The sequence below is a fragment of the Battus philenor genome, unplaced genomic scaffold, assembly GCF_028537555.1.
Source record: "Battus philenor isolate CCGP_79_NKW_IND1 unplaced genomic scaffold, ilBatPhil1.0.hap1 SCAF_3, whole genome shotgun sequence".
NCBI lineage: Eukaryota > Metazoa > Arthropoda > Insecta > Lepidoptera > Papilionidae > Battus > Battus philenor.
The window spans coordinates 14,867,934-14,886,907 of NW_027181693.1; the positions used below are offsets into that span (position 1 = coordinate 14,867,934).

Below are 18,974 nucleotides of genomic sequence, written 5' to 3' on the forward strand. Positions count from 1 at the left end.
ATAACTTTTATAGAGATCAACGAAAGCTCTTCCTTGTGCCTTCGATGCATCTAGTATAACAAATCACTTGCTTATATTTCACTACCCTCAATAAATACTTTTTAACAATAAAATGTTTACAAAGTATGCGTCTACCCTACGAAACTATTTTTTAACAAGTATGCAATTTCATAACGCGGTCATGCCGACAGGTATTGTACATATATGTTATTTTAGCTAATATATTCAAGTCTAATATTATGTTTTCGCAATTACCAATTACATTACCTTGGTTGCACACAGATATTCGCAAGACTGTAGATTAAACAGTACGTCTATTTGCATTCTAATGCAATTACATTTGATGTATTTGTTACGTTTCAGTCTAAATACATTTATCTTTATTTCGTTCTCTTTGTATTAAAGTTAATTGGCTCAGTGATAAGATCTTTAATAAACAGATAACTAACCTCATTACTTTTAACTTGAAAAGTAGCAATACTTGGTAGGATCTGCATTCGGCGAAATTGTAGTGCCGCTAGCACGAGGCTTCTTAGCGATCCCACGAGCTTTACCACCTTAAAAGCGATTTCAGGCGACTCGCCTTCAGCGCTCTACCCCCTTTAACGCGTGGAATCTGCAAATGCCACTTACGTAGCAGTACAAGTCAGGTCCTTTAGATTCTGGGTTGAGTGGTAGAGAATGCGTATAAGAAATTAAGTCCACAAATACATAATATATGTAAAATGTGTAAATAAATAAAATACAGTCATATAAAAAAAATGTGGTCGTAAATAAAAATGAAACTTTTTAAAGCGAGTAAAGAAGGCGGCGGTTACGCGTCAGTGCGGCGCAGGTCTGCTTAAGAGCTGTAGTAAGATTTTTAAAGAGCTGCGGTAGCCTGGGATAATATTTTCCTATAAACTGCTAAGGGTAAAAACTCCATCAAACTTTTTATGTAATATCAGCTTTCGAAATTCCCCTAATAGCATCCGATCGAACTCGATATTAGAGTCGCTCCCGGGCATTCCTGAATCGTAACTCTAATTGTGTGATCATACACTCTCTTAATCGCCTTAAGCTACGCCACTTTAAACCAAGTGAATCTGTAAATCTCTAAGTACAAGAGCCTGTATTTACCTCTTGAAACAGGTTTCTTTTTCTGCAGAGGAGAAACAGCTAGAACTTATGTAATTAGTAAAGAACTAAAACATGTTCTCAGTTTTTGTTACGCCCGAGAACAATATCTTAATATAAGTTAAATAATGTGCATAAACTTTACAATTTAACTCAATTTTTACTTTTTAAATTTCAGATAAGAATCCTCATAATAAAAGAGAGATGAGTTTTTCAAATTACCTTAAATTTCTATATTATATTCTATTTCTTAAATTAGGATAGTAAAACAACCGCATCCGTCTGAGTGCTTGAGTAGCTAACAAACTTAACTACGTCTCTGTGTGGTTTGAGTTTTAAAACTTCGATTTAAGATACAAGTTTACTAGGTTTCAGTGAGTAAAAGTTTTGAAATTTAGTAGCAAGTGTTTTTTTTTAAAACGTTAACTATAATTCAGACAATAAGTTATAGAGGTCGCGGTGAGGTTCACGACCACTGCTAGACATAGACCTAACGCTCATATATTTCCAATTGGTTTTTTTTTATGATTGACCCACGCTATTGGGGGCCTCTCGTACCCCCTATCTTATATGGGACAGGGACTTTACGGGCAAATTTATTTAATTATTCACATCTTTTTTATTTTCTTTCTCTTCATGTATACTTCTTAAGATCTTTCATTCAGTTTTCTTACACATTTCTCCTTTCATTCTCTTTATTTCCAATTGGTTGGAAGCGGCCCGTATCCAGCTATTTCTAAGCAACTTAAAAGCTGTGCTTACCGATTCGAATTATCGATTCCAAAACCATAGTTCCCCAGCGGCTATTTATTATTGGCCCAGACTTTAGTACACTGCGTATAAAATACAATTAGAAAATCTCCTTTTAGGACTAAAACAATAATAGTACAATAATTTATAATGACATTTTTCGGTGGCCTATTGCTGCTTTTAAGCTCTAAATCAGTATTTTTCAACCTTTAATGTGCCATGCCCCATCTTAACCTTTCAAAATTCTTACGCCCTCTATATTCATACTATGCTTGTCTGTAATAAATTGCGTCGTGTGATAAGACCGCCCATTGTACTTTTTTGTTTGATATTAAGACACTAATAAAGTATCCTAGCGTGTATAATAAAAAATATTAAATAAATATGTAACAAATATATTTTTAAAAAGCAAAAGGATTAAGCTAGTGTAGAGAATCCACTTTCGGTTTGCCTCCCATAACAATCAAATTGCCCACTATGTGGTGTGAGCCCCACGCTTGGAATCACGGTTCTAGACTCAAACAAAGGTTATCAACGAGTCTGAAGTTATTTTTGCTACATTACACTGTAGTGAAATACGCTTAAAGACCACGAGGACGATCACTTTACAACTGGTTTGATCAGAACAAAGTTATCATATATCTTTTATACTGTGAAAAACGGAAGATAGGATGAAATGTAAACAATTTGTCATCGATTTCGTCAATTCGATTCAAGACGAACACGACCTACAATGACAGAAAAACGATTAAAAAGACAATATTTATATATTTTTATACCTCTATTTTTTTCTCTATGTGGATTTGCAATTGTATTATAGAGACAGTCAGAAATACTTTATTTTACCATTATAGCAAAAAAGTTTTATACAACCTTATAGAATGGTAAAGCCCAACACAACACTGAAATGGCTTCATTTCAGAAATAGATTGTGTTACGTTTTAAATTTCTTTAAGCATATGCATAGATTTTTAAAAAACTCAATGCTTAATATGAAATTTTACGTAATGGCTCAAATACGTAAGAGGCTTTTATAGCTACAAAGAACTTTACGTAAAATAAATGACGTCACATTTAACGACCTTAGACGTTCATTGCGTGTAAGATGTTTTAAGCTTAACATTGAACTCACTGAGGACACGTATTTGCTTTTAGCAATAAATGTCATTATCATACGTTGGTATACTTAGGACTTAATATCCAGTGATATATATGTGACTAAGGCACTTGAACTTGAACACAATCTTTAGAACTACTGTATAGTAAAATGGATTAAACATGGCGAAAATTAAAATTTCTTTGAATTTGAACTGATAGACCGAGTTTAGATTGTCGGAAATCGCTGGAAGCAGATTGTCTTCAACCTGTCTCACTACTACTGCTGCTGCTTGCTTGGCTGCTTAGTTTCGGTTGAAGTTGATGCTGAAGTACATGAAGCGAAAGGGTCCGTGAACTTAAAAATAAAACAGAAGCAGACGTATTCCAGCTGTACGATGACGTTCGCACGCAGTAAACCGCTCTACTCGAGTAGAGCTGTGCAGTGTTAATGTTGAATATATGCTGCTTTGGACGGCAGCTTAGGCCTCTGGCGAGCGAAGGTTGGATCCAGATCCAACCTTGGTTCGCTCATGTTGTTCGCAGTCAGGGAGCGGGCGGCCGCCTCCTAAAAACCGGTGTTGTGTTGTGGATCGGTCTTACTGGAAATCTTTTAGGAAGGCCTATGGAAGACCTATGGCTGAAATGATCATGATGTGTAAAAGGAAAAATAATCACTCAGCGAGTCAATAGAATTTTAGAAGTTTTTACTAAAAGCCTTTTGGTTACCATCGAGTATAGTATCGAGTCTGTTTATTTAGTTTTTTACTTATTTTGGGGATATATAATACATAAATATCAACTGCAACCAATCTACATCTAATGGTATAAAATGATTCATACAGTCCAGCAATCTTCATAATTTGATAAGGACGAGCGCGGATTAGCTTGGACTAGCGCGGACTAGCGCGTACTAGCTCAAATACATATATAAATAAATACGCATAGCATTGATATTTCACTGGAAATAGTAGTGTACAATAGTTTGTTCATAGACTGGACAGCTAAAAGAAAACAGAAGGCTTCGAATAATATTGTCTTATCAACCTTACTAAATAAAGATACTATTGTAACATACCTCATAAGACTTAGCTTTCTTCGGTGTGTAACTGTGACCTGAAAAATAAGGTATTTCTTTTTAATAATTTGTATTGACTTTCGACAATTTTAAAACTAAGAAAACGGGACGAGAAGACATCAATGCTTGCTAACGTTACGGCGATATCAATTGTTTATTTTTCCTAAGATAATGTTATCAATATTGTATCTTCTGTCCCATTACGTTATTGTTCTCAATTCAGAGTATCGAAACAATAGAAAAAATCGAAAATTATTGTAGTAAAGATTTTCAAGAAAAAATAAAAAACAATCGGTGGGTCCTAGCGTCCTCCTCCCGTATCAGATTTGTTAAGGGGATTCAGTCCATACAGTCACTGCCTCATATGCGCTAAATTCGCCGTGGTGACATGTTATTTTCCTCTACCTGACGCTTGCTTCCTCTTTCGCATTCGGGCCTGGAGCCGGCATCATCATAGTTTCTTTATATATTATGGAGAATCTAATATTTGTGGTACACGAGCATTAGTTAAGAGAATATTGGTTTAGTCAAATAAAATTTTAAAAATTAAAAGGTTACTTATAGCTCTGCTTAACTTCCAAAAATACTTTCTTTGTAGCGCTATAGGAATATGTATACGCACCTTCAATTAGGCAAGTCACAAACCAAATCATACGCGCTTTATTAATTTCATTGGCGTATTTTATAAATATTATGATTATAAGTAAAAAAAGAACTAATATATATCTACTTCCGCTATGTAGCAGTAGTCGTGCAATAAAGTGCACCGCCCGCCAGCCGATAAATGCGCATGCGGCAAACAATGCGAATAACACAACTACCACCGTTAAATCACTCAACACGTGTTTCACCCCTCCACGGGGCATCCTCAGGAGTATTGTTACACTAATTAGTGCCAAACATCGAGTGATAATTTTGTTTTGGTTTTTTACCAGTAAATATGAATTGGTGGTATGCATTCAGCATTTCGTGGTGTGTGTGAGGTGCTCAATGCAAAACCCGCAAATTTGCTTTTAAAACTGATTAATACAACTGCTTAACAAGTCCTCTTAATCACAACAACAACCGCCATATGTCAAAATTTACCAGACGTCATAAGATTTATAATTTTGTTTCTAAAACTAAACACAATTATATATATCTACTTCGTAAATAATTATAACTTTCGCTACAGTGTCACCGAAACCGCTGTACCGATGACTAAGTGGCGGAAGGTGAGATAGGAAGGAGCACCAAGCGCACCGTCGGTGTCCGGTATCGTCGCCGTCACCGCTTTGAGCAACACTAAATTAGCTATACTCTATATTATTCAAAATATTTTCGTTTCATGTTTTTTTTTATTATAATGCCGATATATAAATTAATTTAATTATTTCTGTTTAATGCTTACCTAAAAGAATCTAACGATACTTAAAGACTTGAACGCATAAAAAGCAACGTTGTGTTGATATGCAGATTGATCAAGCCTGCGTATTCAGTGAAGCGTATAGACTCGCTTCGCTGTCGATTACGCCGGGATCTCGACCTTGAGAGTCGAAAGCCGGTAGCGCTTTGCTTGTCTTTTTTACATTAATAAGTTTGTTCATTTCTCTGTAAATAGCAAGATCGTAGTGTCGTACTCATTTTAATTACACGAATCGGTGAGCATTAGTTTGTTTTTGTTTAAATGATCCCCCTCCCCCCTCCACGCTAATGGCGGCCTCTCGTTCCCCTCTCTTATTTATGGGACAGGGACGTTTTTTATTTCTTTATAGTATTTCACTTTTTTATTTCCATACTCTTCAGTCATTCTTCACATGTTCTATCTTTCGTCTACTTACACTCTACGATTTCCTATCTTTCTTTCCCTTCCTAACTACCGTTCATTTATCGCCTCACTTCCTTTGCCTCGTTTCATATCACAGGTCATGTTTATCACATTATTTTACTTTATCTTATATTCTATTTTATATTTTATAACTTGATTATTTTACCATTTACCACAGTTTACATTTTTTCTCATTGTTTTAGCTACTATATGTGGTACTTTTGTTAATATTCATTACATATTTTACTATTTTTTAGCTATAATCAAAAAACACTGGCCTTTCGGATTTTTCTTCCATTCGTGAGGCGATGGTGTCCCCAATTAATTTTTTATTCAACCTGCTTTCGGAATCGTACCGAAGTCCTCTGAATGCAGGACAACTGGCCACCAGATGCACCACGGTCTGGTCCACGCCCGGTAGCATTAGTTTGTTATATTACAAATGCTTTGTCTGCGACCTGGTAATGAGGTATTGATCTACAAAAGGTCATCATCTTAGTACTATTTTAGGAAGGCCTTTACCTTCCAGGGAACGTCTATCAGCTGATATGATAATGTCTAATATAAATGCAAAAACTTTCCCCTAAGATATCTATGGACACACCATAATCGCCACGATTGACAGGCGGGCTTGGCGATCGCTGTGTTATTATGGTATGACGACACGTTCTACGATTCAATTTAATTCGTTATTATCTGTATACATCAATAACAGCCTATCCAACTTAATTAACTAACGCCTCTTAGGATACTTAGTTTACTTTGGCGGGTGCTCCATGAAGTAACTGGATGTAAGATCTGTCGAAGGGCAACTCCGCTCAAGGCTTTTATTTTATTACTTTTACCGTTCCTGTTATATAAATACTTAACTACATTATTCTATTATTTATTATATTGGTGAAACTCTAGAATATGACTATTGGTGTTATTCAATTGATGTTGGGTGCTGGAAGCTATTCTAGCTTTTACAGCTTCGTCGGACTCATTCTCTAGAACAATTTTTCCCAACATGGGACCCACGCCCCACCGGAGACCAATTCAAAAATAGACTTGACGGGTGTAACCCTTTCACGTTAATATAAAAACTACGTACATTACATAGGGGAAACTAAGAATTTTAGAAAGGTTTAGGAGGAGCATGGCAAATAAAAGGTTGTACAACACACTACGAATAAAAAGTTTATTTTATATTACAAATCTACAATTGTAAATGGGTGCGTAGTATGATCTACTTCTGGAGTATAATAAAAATTAGCCAAATTTATTTTTAAGACATACAGACAAAGGTATAACGTATACGTAAATAAATACTGCCATAGCCGTCATATGTCTCTACTTATATATTTAGTGTAGAAAGTACATAGTATATATAAATTAAATTTATGTACTCCATGTATATATCACTAGAATATATTACTATTATATAGAATACATACATTTATGCTAAATTTAAAATTACAAGTTCTAGAATAGTAAATCTGATATTACTGAATACTACATAAAAATATGATAATCATATGCGCCATATACGATATAACATAACATGTGTGTTCTATGTTTATACATTTTAGTCTCTTTTATAAGTTAAATAAATCTGACGACAGCTACTTACAAAACCACTGTTTCAAAACTTACGTGATAATTAAAATTTGCCGCTTCCACTCAGAAAATTATTCTCCTGAGAAATGCTCTAAAACTTTTATGGGTTGTGAAGTGATGGATATAATTTTCGCCACATATCTACATATATAAATGTAAATGAATATGTGCCTGTCTGGCTGTACTCGATAGACCTAAAAACAAACATATAATCGCCATGAAAATTTGGTCAATTATTCCTTCAAGGTTTTTGTACTTTTTTTATCATTTTATATTTGAGGTATCGAAACTACGTTTTTATTCACATTTTGGATTAGATGCCCAAAACAGCAACGCTTTGTTTGTTATAAACATGAAATGAGTCTTGTTTTGTTACCCACACAACTCTAGAACGACTAGATCAATCCGACCATTTTTTAGAGCTTTTGGTAATTTTTTTTTAGAAAAAGCTAAAATTTAAAATAATGCCAGGATAAAACTACTCTAAAAAAACATTGCTTTTGACTTACAAATCAATAAATTAAACTAATTAATTAAAAATTTTGTCTGTTGATCCCCACTCCAGAAAGGTGTTACAATAAAAGTTTTGTTGCAGATAAAGCCGATTACAACATTTAAACCATGCAACGTCCACCGCTGGATGTACACTGCCCCATGTCCATCATCATCATCGCAGTAATAAGACTTCCTCCGCTGGACATAGGCTTTCGCTATATATATATGTATAGTTCTTGTTCGTATATAGTTCGTGTTCTTGTGTATATATCTATATGTTGTTTATATATATATTGAAATAATAAATACAATGGCAATCTTTCAACACTATATTTCACAATTTTATTAATTCTATGTTGGACTATCAAATAACATTGATTCCTTTTACAAGCAGCATCAATTGAACTCCTCGATTAAAAACCCAAAAGGATTTAATTTAATTTAATAATAGAAGCTAGGCTAAACAGCGCTCAATCCGCAAACACTAACTTATGTAACACCGCTATACACAAGTGTTTAATGCTCGTATTCGAATATTTGCTTTCGCGTTATCATTAATTAGTATGGAATATTTGGCAGCGTGAATAACACAAGAAGCATTTACATACAAAATTATCATATACGGTGTAACAATTCAACCATATATATGGAGGAAAAAATATTTAGTCGATAAAATCCGATAAACATTTTTTTAAATAAAAAGTGCTATCTGTCCGTTGGTATACAGATTCAAAGGCGCTTAGGATAAACCTCTTTGAGGTCTTTAAACTGGAAGGCTTGCGTTTAAGATATCGTCAAGATCTACAGCCATGTAAATTATATATATATATAAAAGTAAGGCGTTTACAGCCAAATCAAAATCTGCAAAATAAATTTAAAAATATAAAATAAACAAAAGGTGTCAATCTCTAATAAACAACGTACAAAACTGTAATCTGTTAATGCAGATCAGGGAGAAGGATAAAGTATGCATAATAAAAAATTTAAACCAGTAAAACTAATTTTACCAGATTTTCTAATGTCCCTGCCTCACACAAAGCAGGGCGAACGAGAGGCCTCATAAACGGGGGTCCACTATAAAAAGGCTATTCCGCTGTTTAAATGGAGGCTCTATGCAGCGGTTGTAAAAGCCTACGCGTTAAGACATTGTTGTAGGCCGTTAATTTATAGTTTTATTGATTGTGTACTGTATGTACTGTAAGACGTGAGGACCAGCGCCATGTTTACATTACGCAGTAATTTCAATAAATAACTGTCGGGCAAAATATTTAAGTTCCAAATTGCGGAGTTTAACTATTTGACTAATACGCGGTGCAAAATCGCTGCGTTATTTTGTCTCGACAATCGCGACGCATTACTTTTGCGCTGCGAGTTTCAGTGTGTTTTTGTTGCTCCTACATGTGCGCCTCCCCCTAATGCTACACCCAGTGGCGTAGCTAGAATATTTGAGGCCCCTGGCAAAATTGTGGTCAGGTGCCTCCCCCCCCCCCCATTTTTTTACTGAGTTTAAAAATTTTTAGATTTCAGAAACCAATGGCCTTATCTTTTCACGCACATAAGACCATATGGTGTTCTCTTGGGGTGTTTTTTTAAAACTTCATACGGTGTTCTCTTCAAATGAATCTTTTTTTCTGAAAACGCCATATGGTGCTATCTTGAAGGTTAAAATTTACCAAAAAATATAAGGTGCCATCTTGAAGGAATTACTTTTAACAAACACATATTTAGTTATCTTAAAGGATTAAAAAAACGGGCGTTGGTAGCTTTGGGGAGAGGGTCCCAAAAATAAAACGAAAAAATTACCTTGTAAAAAGAAATTAGCCGAAATTTTAAAAATAACATTTACCGAACAGGATGCATTTGAACCTGATGACCAACTCCGACTAGTATATGTTTCTGTAAAATATTGTGAATGCGGCTGACCCACGCATATTGAAAAGGGAAGGTTCGCCACGCTATTGACGGACGAATGAGGTGTTCACAGAAAACATGTAAAAAAAGACTTCTCTATTTTATAACACAATTTCGAAAATTAACATATGGCGATTTCGGCCACTATGCGCATTTTATATATAAATTGTTTAGGCATGAAAATGAAGTATATTTCGGATGAAACAGATGTTAGCAGGTCTGCGATTTATGGTATAATTCATGGCTTCTCAAATTATTTAACTCACGATACCCTTTCGGTTTATAAGTTTTTCGCGGCCCCATTCAATAAAAGATTCCTTAGCGACCCCCTCCAAAAAAATAAAAAAGGAAAAAGTCTTATAGAAATTCTTATTTTCGAAATCTCGCGACCCCCTAAAATTTTCAGTAGACACGCTAGAGGGTCTGAAACTCAGATTTAGAAGCCTTGGTATAATCTATATATTTTTTAATAAATTCGATTATGGTTTTTTTAATACTTATTTCGATAAATTTGGGCCGTTTGATACGATTGCGGAGGTGGACCAACCCCTACATGCAAAAAATAAATGAACATAAACGAATTTTACAAACAAGTGACTTATTATTAGAAGTGATACAACCAGTTAAGTTCAAACGTTTACGTCGCGAAACAGTCACCACAATCTACACTTTGTTGACCCTAACGAATTAATAATTCATACACAAAATATCGAATGTTTATGGAAAGTCTTCAAGACTGTTTGCGTTAAAACAAATGATTTAGGTCTATTGAAATAGCTGCAAACCGTTTCGTTTTCAATAAAAATATGCGGCTAGTTCCCTATTTTAATAAATTCTTGGCCTATATATCTATCATTAAATTCTTGATTTTTAATTTTGGGGCCACAAAAGGTACCAACTCCCAAAAAAAATTAAATAATAAAAATCTCTGACTAACGAACCGAACCAGTTTCGGCATATATTAAATTTGTAAATGTTTTTAGGGCCCCACTAATCTGTTGAATATGTCATTTTTGGCAAAAAAGGCCCCACTGGAGATCTGAACTCTGACATCTCTAGTTAAAATCGTGGTTTTCATTTTTCTTTTAACATTTTTTTGTTCATCAAAAAAAATATTTTCAATTTGGGTGCCCCCCTTGCTCGTGGTGCCCTAGGGCGACCGCCCCTCTTGCCACCCCCTAGCTACGCCACTGGCTACACCTAATATTTATTTCAATGTTTTCAAGCCCTTTAGAGGAAAATCGTACGATAAGGTTAATTAATATTAATTAATTAATATTTGTCTCAATGAGAGAGTTTTATTTGGCAACAATAAGTCATATTTATCTCGCAGTTTTCTTGCGTTCATGCGAGAATTGCTTTGCAGCCAAATGGATAATCGAATCACAATTAAAAAACTGTCGGCAAAAATAAACATCTTATACCGATCGAGTCGATTAAAGTCTTTCGAAAGTTAAATTCGAAACATTCTAAATTTAGGATCATTAGATCTGCACCTATTTCGAACTAAGAATCTTTGTTCTCCTGCATTCCTGAAGTACATTCTGAGTAAAGATCTGTTATCAAAAAGAAATCCTTATTGATAAGAAATATTTTACATCAAAACATCAAAATAAACTTATGAAAATTGAAACTTATTGTCATTTGGCTTAACCACTGATGACCAATTAGATCACAGAATTTACAGAGGGTTAAACAGATCAATGTGACCACGGCTTTCTAATTTAATTAGTAAATTAATTTCTTAACGCGAATGTACCATAGTACTCAATAGTGCAGCGTCGTAAAACATTTTCACAATTGGTAATAAGTACGACGCAATAAGTGCAGACATCGATCGGTTTTCCCTTGCATCGAAACTGATACAAGGACACCTCTTGTTTTATCAAACCATTCGGATACATTCACTGGCATTAGGCAAAGGAACTTTTGGTACAGTAAATATATTTTATGTTCTGGAGTTAATTTCAAGTCATGTGTAAGTACGTAAGTAAAGCAATAAATGAAAACAAGGTTTAAGAGTAGTACAGTGGTCGGACAAAACCCTAAGGCAAGTACACTGAGTAATAAATATTGTAAGAAAGAAAAATAAAAATGGCGCTTGCTAAAAATTGTTATAATAAAAATTTAAAATAGAAATAAATAAAAATAAATTAAATAAAAATAAGTCAACACTGTAATACTAAAATTTACCTGTGATTCAAACTGGGATTTAAGAGCAAAGATAAAGGAAATAAGGCAATGAAAAGCATGAAAATAAAAAGCAAAAAATAAAATATGGAAGCAATGAAAAGATAAATATAGTGAACGACGAAAGGAAGGAAAAGAGTAAAAGGAAACTGAGAAAAAAGCAAATAAAATTTTTTTTACCTGAATATGTAATGTCCCTGCCCCACACTTGAGCAGAGGAAACGAGTATAACAAAAAAACTACGCGAGTAAAGTTTAAATCCACATCTTTTTCAGGAAAATTTCCTGTTATTAATATTGACTGAATAACATCGCATCAAGGAATCGTTGTACCTTTAGCTTAGTAAAAGGAAGTCATAAAAAAGCTCAGTTTATTACTAACTATATTACTAACTTAGTTTATTTAAATGGTTCTCTATGCACCAAATAATATAATCATGACTCCCTCTAACTTTAAATAAAGCTACTACCATACCGCGCTTAGTTTACTAAGTTATACGTAATTTTCTGAGTGTGAATAAAAATTCACTAAACTTTGACTTCTGTTACATCCTGTACAATGGTTCTCAATGTCCGTCACTGAGATCACAGGAGTGATGTGTCTAATCGTGAGCAAATTACAATTACCGCGGCAATTGGCGCAAACTGTGAAAGGCCTCTGTTCGGCTAAAGTTCAATGCACCCTCGCACAGGTGATTCAGCGTCAGTATCAGACGGGAGATGAGCGACTCGCGTGCTGCAAATCCATTAGCAAAGATAAAAGATAGGACATAGTATAATGTTTATAATTATAATCAGTATGTAAATAATGTACCTAAACCTCTTTGCGTCGTGATTACGATCCAAAAAAAAAAACGACGCACAGTGAGTTAAGATTTTCTATAGCAAGAACTATGTAAAGACTTGAAACCAAAACAACGCAACCTCGCAAAGCTAATGACGCACAGTGAAAATTAGTACTAATTAAACAGCGACGCAACTTCAAAAATACGCAAAACGAAATGACGCAAAAACGAGGTGTGGGTGTACTAAATATTAGAAAAGTGATATATAGTCTTAAAACCTTTTTTATTTCACTCCTAAAGATTTTCCTTTGCGCCTTTAAAAAATACGAAAGAAAATCGAACAATATGTCATTAAAGAGAGCTTTAGCTAAAGTTGTTATTAACTATAAAAAGCCCGTTTGCCAAAATTAGAAAATCTAAAGTAATAGCACTCGTAAAGAAATTTTTAATAATTCAATTATAGAAATCGACTGTACCGATGTACTCTTGCATCATTGTTGAATAAGAACGCGAAACACGCAATGAGCAACGACCCAAGTTGAGGACCGCGTCGTGCCTGATCTCCCCATGGAACGTCCACACAAACAGTCTAGGAGTGAAGCATTCTCCCAATCCAAAGCAATGTTTTTTTTTTCTTTTTTTTTATGGCCCACGCTATTGGATTCGTACCCCTAAATTGTTGGGACCAAGGTCTTTGTTTTCAAATAAGTTTTTCAAATTTTTATCTTCATTCTTCACTCACTTTTATTCTTCTCAATTTCTTACCTTTTTTCCTTCACAATATCTTTCATTTTGTTCTTTCATTCCTTCTTGCTTTCATCGCCTTCCTTCCATCATCTTATTGCTCTTAGGTGGCTAGGTACATTTCTTTTATTCTTTAATTTATTACTTATTCTATTTTTTTATACCACAGTTTTCTTTTTTTTTGGTTTGACTTTTTAGTACAATACTACTTTTTTCTTATTCTATTTTTAGTTTATTTTTCCTATTATTAATTAACTAATTATTTGTGCAGTTTATTTTGTACCCATTTATCTATACTGTTTTATTCCTTTTAACAGTATCACTCACCACCCTGCGAGCAAACGATAGGAATGATGGGCGAAGGTTGTGGTCTCTCATCATAAGGCGATACTCTCCAAATCTACTTTTAGCTTTACTTCCGTTTCCAGGGCACTGCGCAACCCTGCACGTGCGGGATATTAGACCACAAGTTGGGCCACGGTCTGGCTCACGCCCGGTTCGCAGTAGCACGAGGGGTCCTCAAGGAGCTTAAACCTGTGAAGGTAGTCAGAGAAACCCCTCCAAAGCAATATTAAGTCACAGCAAGTTCTAAGGACTCATAGGAACCCTATTTTTTCTGTAAAGTAAATTTAGATGAATAGTCTTTAGCGCTCGATGAACTAGATTCCAGAGAAACTGAATGCCCACAGGCAACAAGTATTCACACAAATATAACATCAAGATTTACGTAAATCTATAACATCGTGTTATAAATGCACCAATTATGAATGAGTGTCTCTCGGCACGAAATCGGCACGTTTCTAGCCAGCCAGTGCCAAGCGAAGCCTGGAAATTGCGTTTTAATGACACGATAATTTTATTAAACACTGCGGTGAAAGCGTAAGATGACTACGGTAAGAACTTGGAAAATATTGTCATTTGAAAAAAAAAATAAACCTTTTTTGAACAATTTTTATTAAAAAAGCAAAGTATGCCACATTTTTTTAGGTTGTTACAGCTTGCATTCGTGGTACGGGAGATTTCTCAATGCATGCCTTAGAACGTAGGCCTACCTTCTTAACGGTCTTAAAGGAAATCTTCGCAGATGGCCAACAAGGTATGCTATGCCAGCGTAAATAACGATGATTTTAGTTTTTATTAGTCGATGGCGCTGCTTGCTAATTGCTTATTCATTTTAATTCCGCGCGGCTTCAGTTCGCATCTAGCACTCGAAAACCGAGTCTCTGCAACACAACTGTTTTTTTTAAAAAGTGTCTATCTGCCCGTTGGTATATAGCTTCAAAGGCGCTTAGGATAAACCTCTTTGAGGTCACTAAACTCGAAAACAACTGTTTTTTTACACCAATAGGAGAATTCCGGTTAGTGGTTAGCAGGAGGGGATGCCCGATGATAAACTTAGGAACAGTGAAAATGAGCCTTATTTTATGATCTATTCGTGTCGGCAAGTTGAATTGGAAGTGAACAGGCCACATAGCGCACAGTAAATATTGCCACTGAGGCCTTAAGTCTGGAATAGAGACAACTGATTGATCCGCAAGGTGGACCGATGACCTTTCTAAGGCTGTCGGAAGGCGGCTTCCTACAGGTCTTATAGAAAATCTTTTGAGGAGACCTAGGCCTAGTAGTGGGTGGCCTACGGGTGATATGATAATAATGATTATTAATGTTAAATTAGAAACGCAGTTCATTTTGAACAATTTAAAACCACTTAAAATGTACCTTTCAAACAAGTACAGAACTTGACGGTTTAATAATTAAAAAAGATTTGTTTTCTTTAAGTGCCGAGTTCCTGCGTTGATAACGTATCGTTAAACGTAATGACAGCGATGTCTAATTTAAAAGCTGATAAGACAAGCTTTGAAAAGAATTTATGTTTTTATCATAGATGTATTTCAAATTGTCGTTACCTAGACGACCAAGGCCGCTGTATATGTCTGCCTACTTCTTGTCGATTATCAAACAGGTTATACAACAGTTTAAGTACCGACTCTCTCTCTTTCTTGCAATTTGTTGCTTGGTGGCCTTGCTTGCTTCCGCTAAGCTTTGCTTTATTGACTAATTGGTGACAGTTTTGATGATATTTGTTCATCTCGTTGGAGGACGTCCACGAGATGGCTTTCCTTCCACTTTGTATTGTACCACCAAATGTTCTATAGAGTCCTCGTTACCGATGATACGTCCAAAGAACTTGATGTACCTACTAGCTTACAAGGAATATTAAAACTATACCTATATACCTTTTGGCTCCAAAGAACAAGTAGCTCCAAACTATCATGTAAAAACACACTAATGTCTCAAGTAACACATCTCACTATTCAAATAAAAACACACTAATGTCTACAGCTTTGTAGTAGCTAGTTATAAATACAGCAGATTAGTTTCTAAAAAATATTGCGTAGTTTAAGCAATAGGTAAAAAAGCTGTTCCGAAACAAGAAAAAAAAGAGTAAAATAGTAAGCATTATGTCCTCGCAGTATATATACCGCGAGGACATAATGAGGATAAATTTGTCAGATATATCTGACAATAATAATTTGGCAACTAAAAGAACATCAGAAGAAGGTGACTACTGACCTAACTGGTCACTAACAGGGAATCGTTCCTCACCAGGAGAGTTCTACTTAGGCTCATCAGGAATCCATTCTCATAAAATCTACACGCGACGATTTCGTTCAGTACTTAAATTCATAGCAAAATTTTGTAGTGTTTTTGAAAACGAAGCCTAACAATATCCAAATTTGAATACGGGTATCTATCAAAACGGATATTATCACGATAGACCTACCATAAACAATGTTAAACTGCTTACCCCGACAGACTTCGTAATGTCAAAAGTGTCAAAGACAATCCTAGTAACTTTTTCAATAAAGTCACAGATTTGATAGAGAAGGTGTTTTAATTTACTTTGTAGTTTGTATGAGAAATTTTTTATTGATATATTTCACACAAATTTCATTTTTCTCTCCAAAACAATCAACGACCAGGTAGTTACGTAAATAAGAAAAAAAATGCCAATTCAAGCCGTTATGTAAATTTGCATTTAACAACACATTTTACGATACATTTTTATTTAAACAGATTCATTTACATATACTTTTCGTGTTAAATATTTAAAAATTAGAATGTTAAACGTTTTTAATCGAGAATAAATGTATTCATATGTTTTGTTTTAAAGCATTTATACTATCTTTATGTAGTCTATATCTATATTAATTTGTTATTAAATCTATTTATTACCTTTTTTGTATAGAAAGTTGCAACTTCGAACAAACAAAATCGTTTGCTACCACATTACGCAAACAATTCATTACCCGATATATGACGCTAAATATTCATATGAATTAATTCTATTATTAAATTTCTACAAGTTCATTTAAATGCAATTACCATGTTTTTCACATTTAATTACATTTACAGTGTTGTTCTTGGAAATGTATGAGAGGCGTAATGCCCAAAAAAGGTCCTATATTATATTAACTTACATAAAATTATCAATCTGTATTATATGTCAATGTTTTTCTATAACAATCTGACACTTCAACAATTATTAATTCCAATACGTTCCTACGTATTCCAAATTTGAAAACGCTTTTTTTACTCTAATATCATTACGTTATTTATTACATACATAACATTTATTAATTTAAGCTTTTATACCTTTAACGAATTATTATGTACACGGTAATTTGTTCGAACTTATAAAAACAGTGAGATTCACATATCTTCGGACATGTTGGTGTTTTTGGTTAGAAATCAGTGAAAACGGCTCTGACTTGTTTTCTGATGTTTCTGACACGAAGCATGTATATAACGAAAATTTGGAGATGTAAAGTACTATTATTAAAAGAGTGTACTAAAATTAACTCGATATTTGATATGTTGTCATTTGTGGCAACCCTTAAAAAAATCTAAAGCTGACAGATTAGGGTCAATAAAAATGAAGCGTACATAATAGAACATCGCGTTTACATTATTGAACCATATTTTATTAGCGGCCTCAATTCAAAATACTAAAAACCGTGTTTCTATTTAATTCAAATCTTTCTCTGATACTCCCTTAAAACCGAGATGTATAATCATTCGTTGTGTTAAAACAAAGTATCGTTAAATTTTATTGAATTTCTGATCAAGATTGTACACTAAACAAAGAAGTAAGCGAATGTGTATACATTCTGATGTTACTCCGTACCCGCAAGTTGTATTCTGGAACAATGAAATCAATCACGTACCACACGAGGGTAGTTGCCAATTATCGCAGGTCTGATTGGAGCGTACCGGCAATTAATTCCGAGCGCGCTCTCCGAGCACACATGTTCTATTATTGTTCAACTATTGTTTTAGCAAACTGGGATAAGGTCTACAATACTGAATTTATTTCACCGTGACCGTAAATGATTGATACATTTAGATAATATATACGTTTATTGTTTGTTTTTCTGCAATAACCATACAGATGATAGTTTAGAACTAACTGTACAAAAATCAATTACTATTTCCTACGACCATTATTACGTTAGTAAGTATTTATTCATTTCATTTATATTTTTTAAAGTTTCATAATACTTTGAAGAAGGTTCTTATTGGTTTTTCTTCTTTTCAGTCGATAGACACCCACTGCACTTCAAAAGCCTATCCCAAAGATTGTGACGATGTCAGCGATTTCCCGCGTCCTTACCTGACCACTTCTACCGGTGGTCGTCGCTCGGGTACCTCTCGGCCCCAACGACTATAGGTACCACTTGAGACGCGCTCTTCGAGCTACGTCAGTAATCTTGGTTGTACAATATCAACTACTTTTTTTTAAATTACGTTGTTTATTTAGTTTCACATAGATTATTTATAATTTTTGAAACCCCAGTGTCATTTTTCGTATAAACATTTTTGCGGGATGGCTTGATATTAAAAGTAAATAATATACTTTACATTCATACCTCAATGCGTTTGTTTTCCTCTGTAAAAATTATTTCTAATAAAGAATTTGGGATATTTCTACAAAAAAAATGAATCGGATAAAAATCAGGATGAACCTGAAGGATAAAAGGATCGATCGCTAAAGTCAAGGACGTACGTTGAACCGTACCCTTCTCGAACAGACAGGCATGTAGGGACTGGCTTACAGTGTTACATTATGGTCTATTACATGACTGATGAAATTCGCAGGATATTGCAAACTGATTTTACGATCTTACGCCTATGTTACCGTCCAATATCTTTAGTATATAAACTTCAAGAATAGTAAATAGATTGCTATTACCTGTCTTATTATCTTAGCATTCATCTTATTGATAGATGATTCATCACCATCACCATAATGTCAGCTATAAGACGTCCATTGACAGAATATCCCTCCCTCTCCAGATTTCTAATAGCCGGTTGGAAGCGGCTTGCATCCAGCGTCTTCCAAC

At 34.5% G+C, this 18,974-nt stretch overlaps 1 protein-coding gene across 1 annotated transcript in view; it reads right to left on the minus strand.

Moving 5' to 3' along the window:
• Positions 1–18,974, minus strand: part of LOC137926837 (uncharacterized) — a 135,125-nt gene that overhangs the window by 99,007 nt on the left and 17,144 nt on the right. Inside the window, exon 2 of the mRNA XM_068770552.1 lies at positions 4,040–4,077. The gene's annotated coding sequence lies outside the window, so the exon portion shown is untranslated. The remainder of the gene's footprint in view (positions 1–4,039; positions 4,078–18,974) is intronic.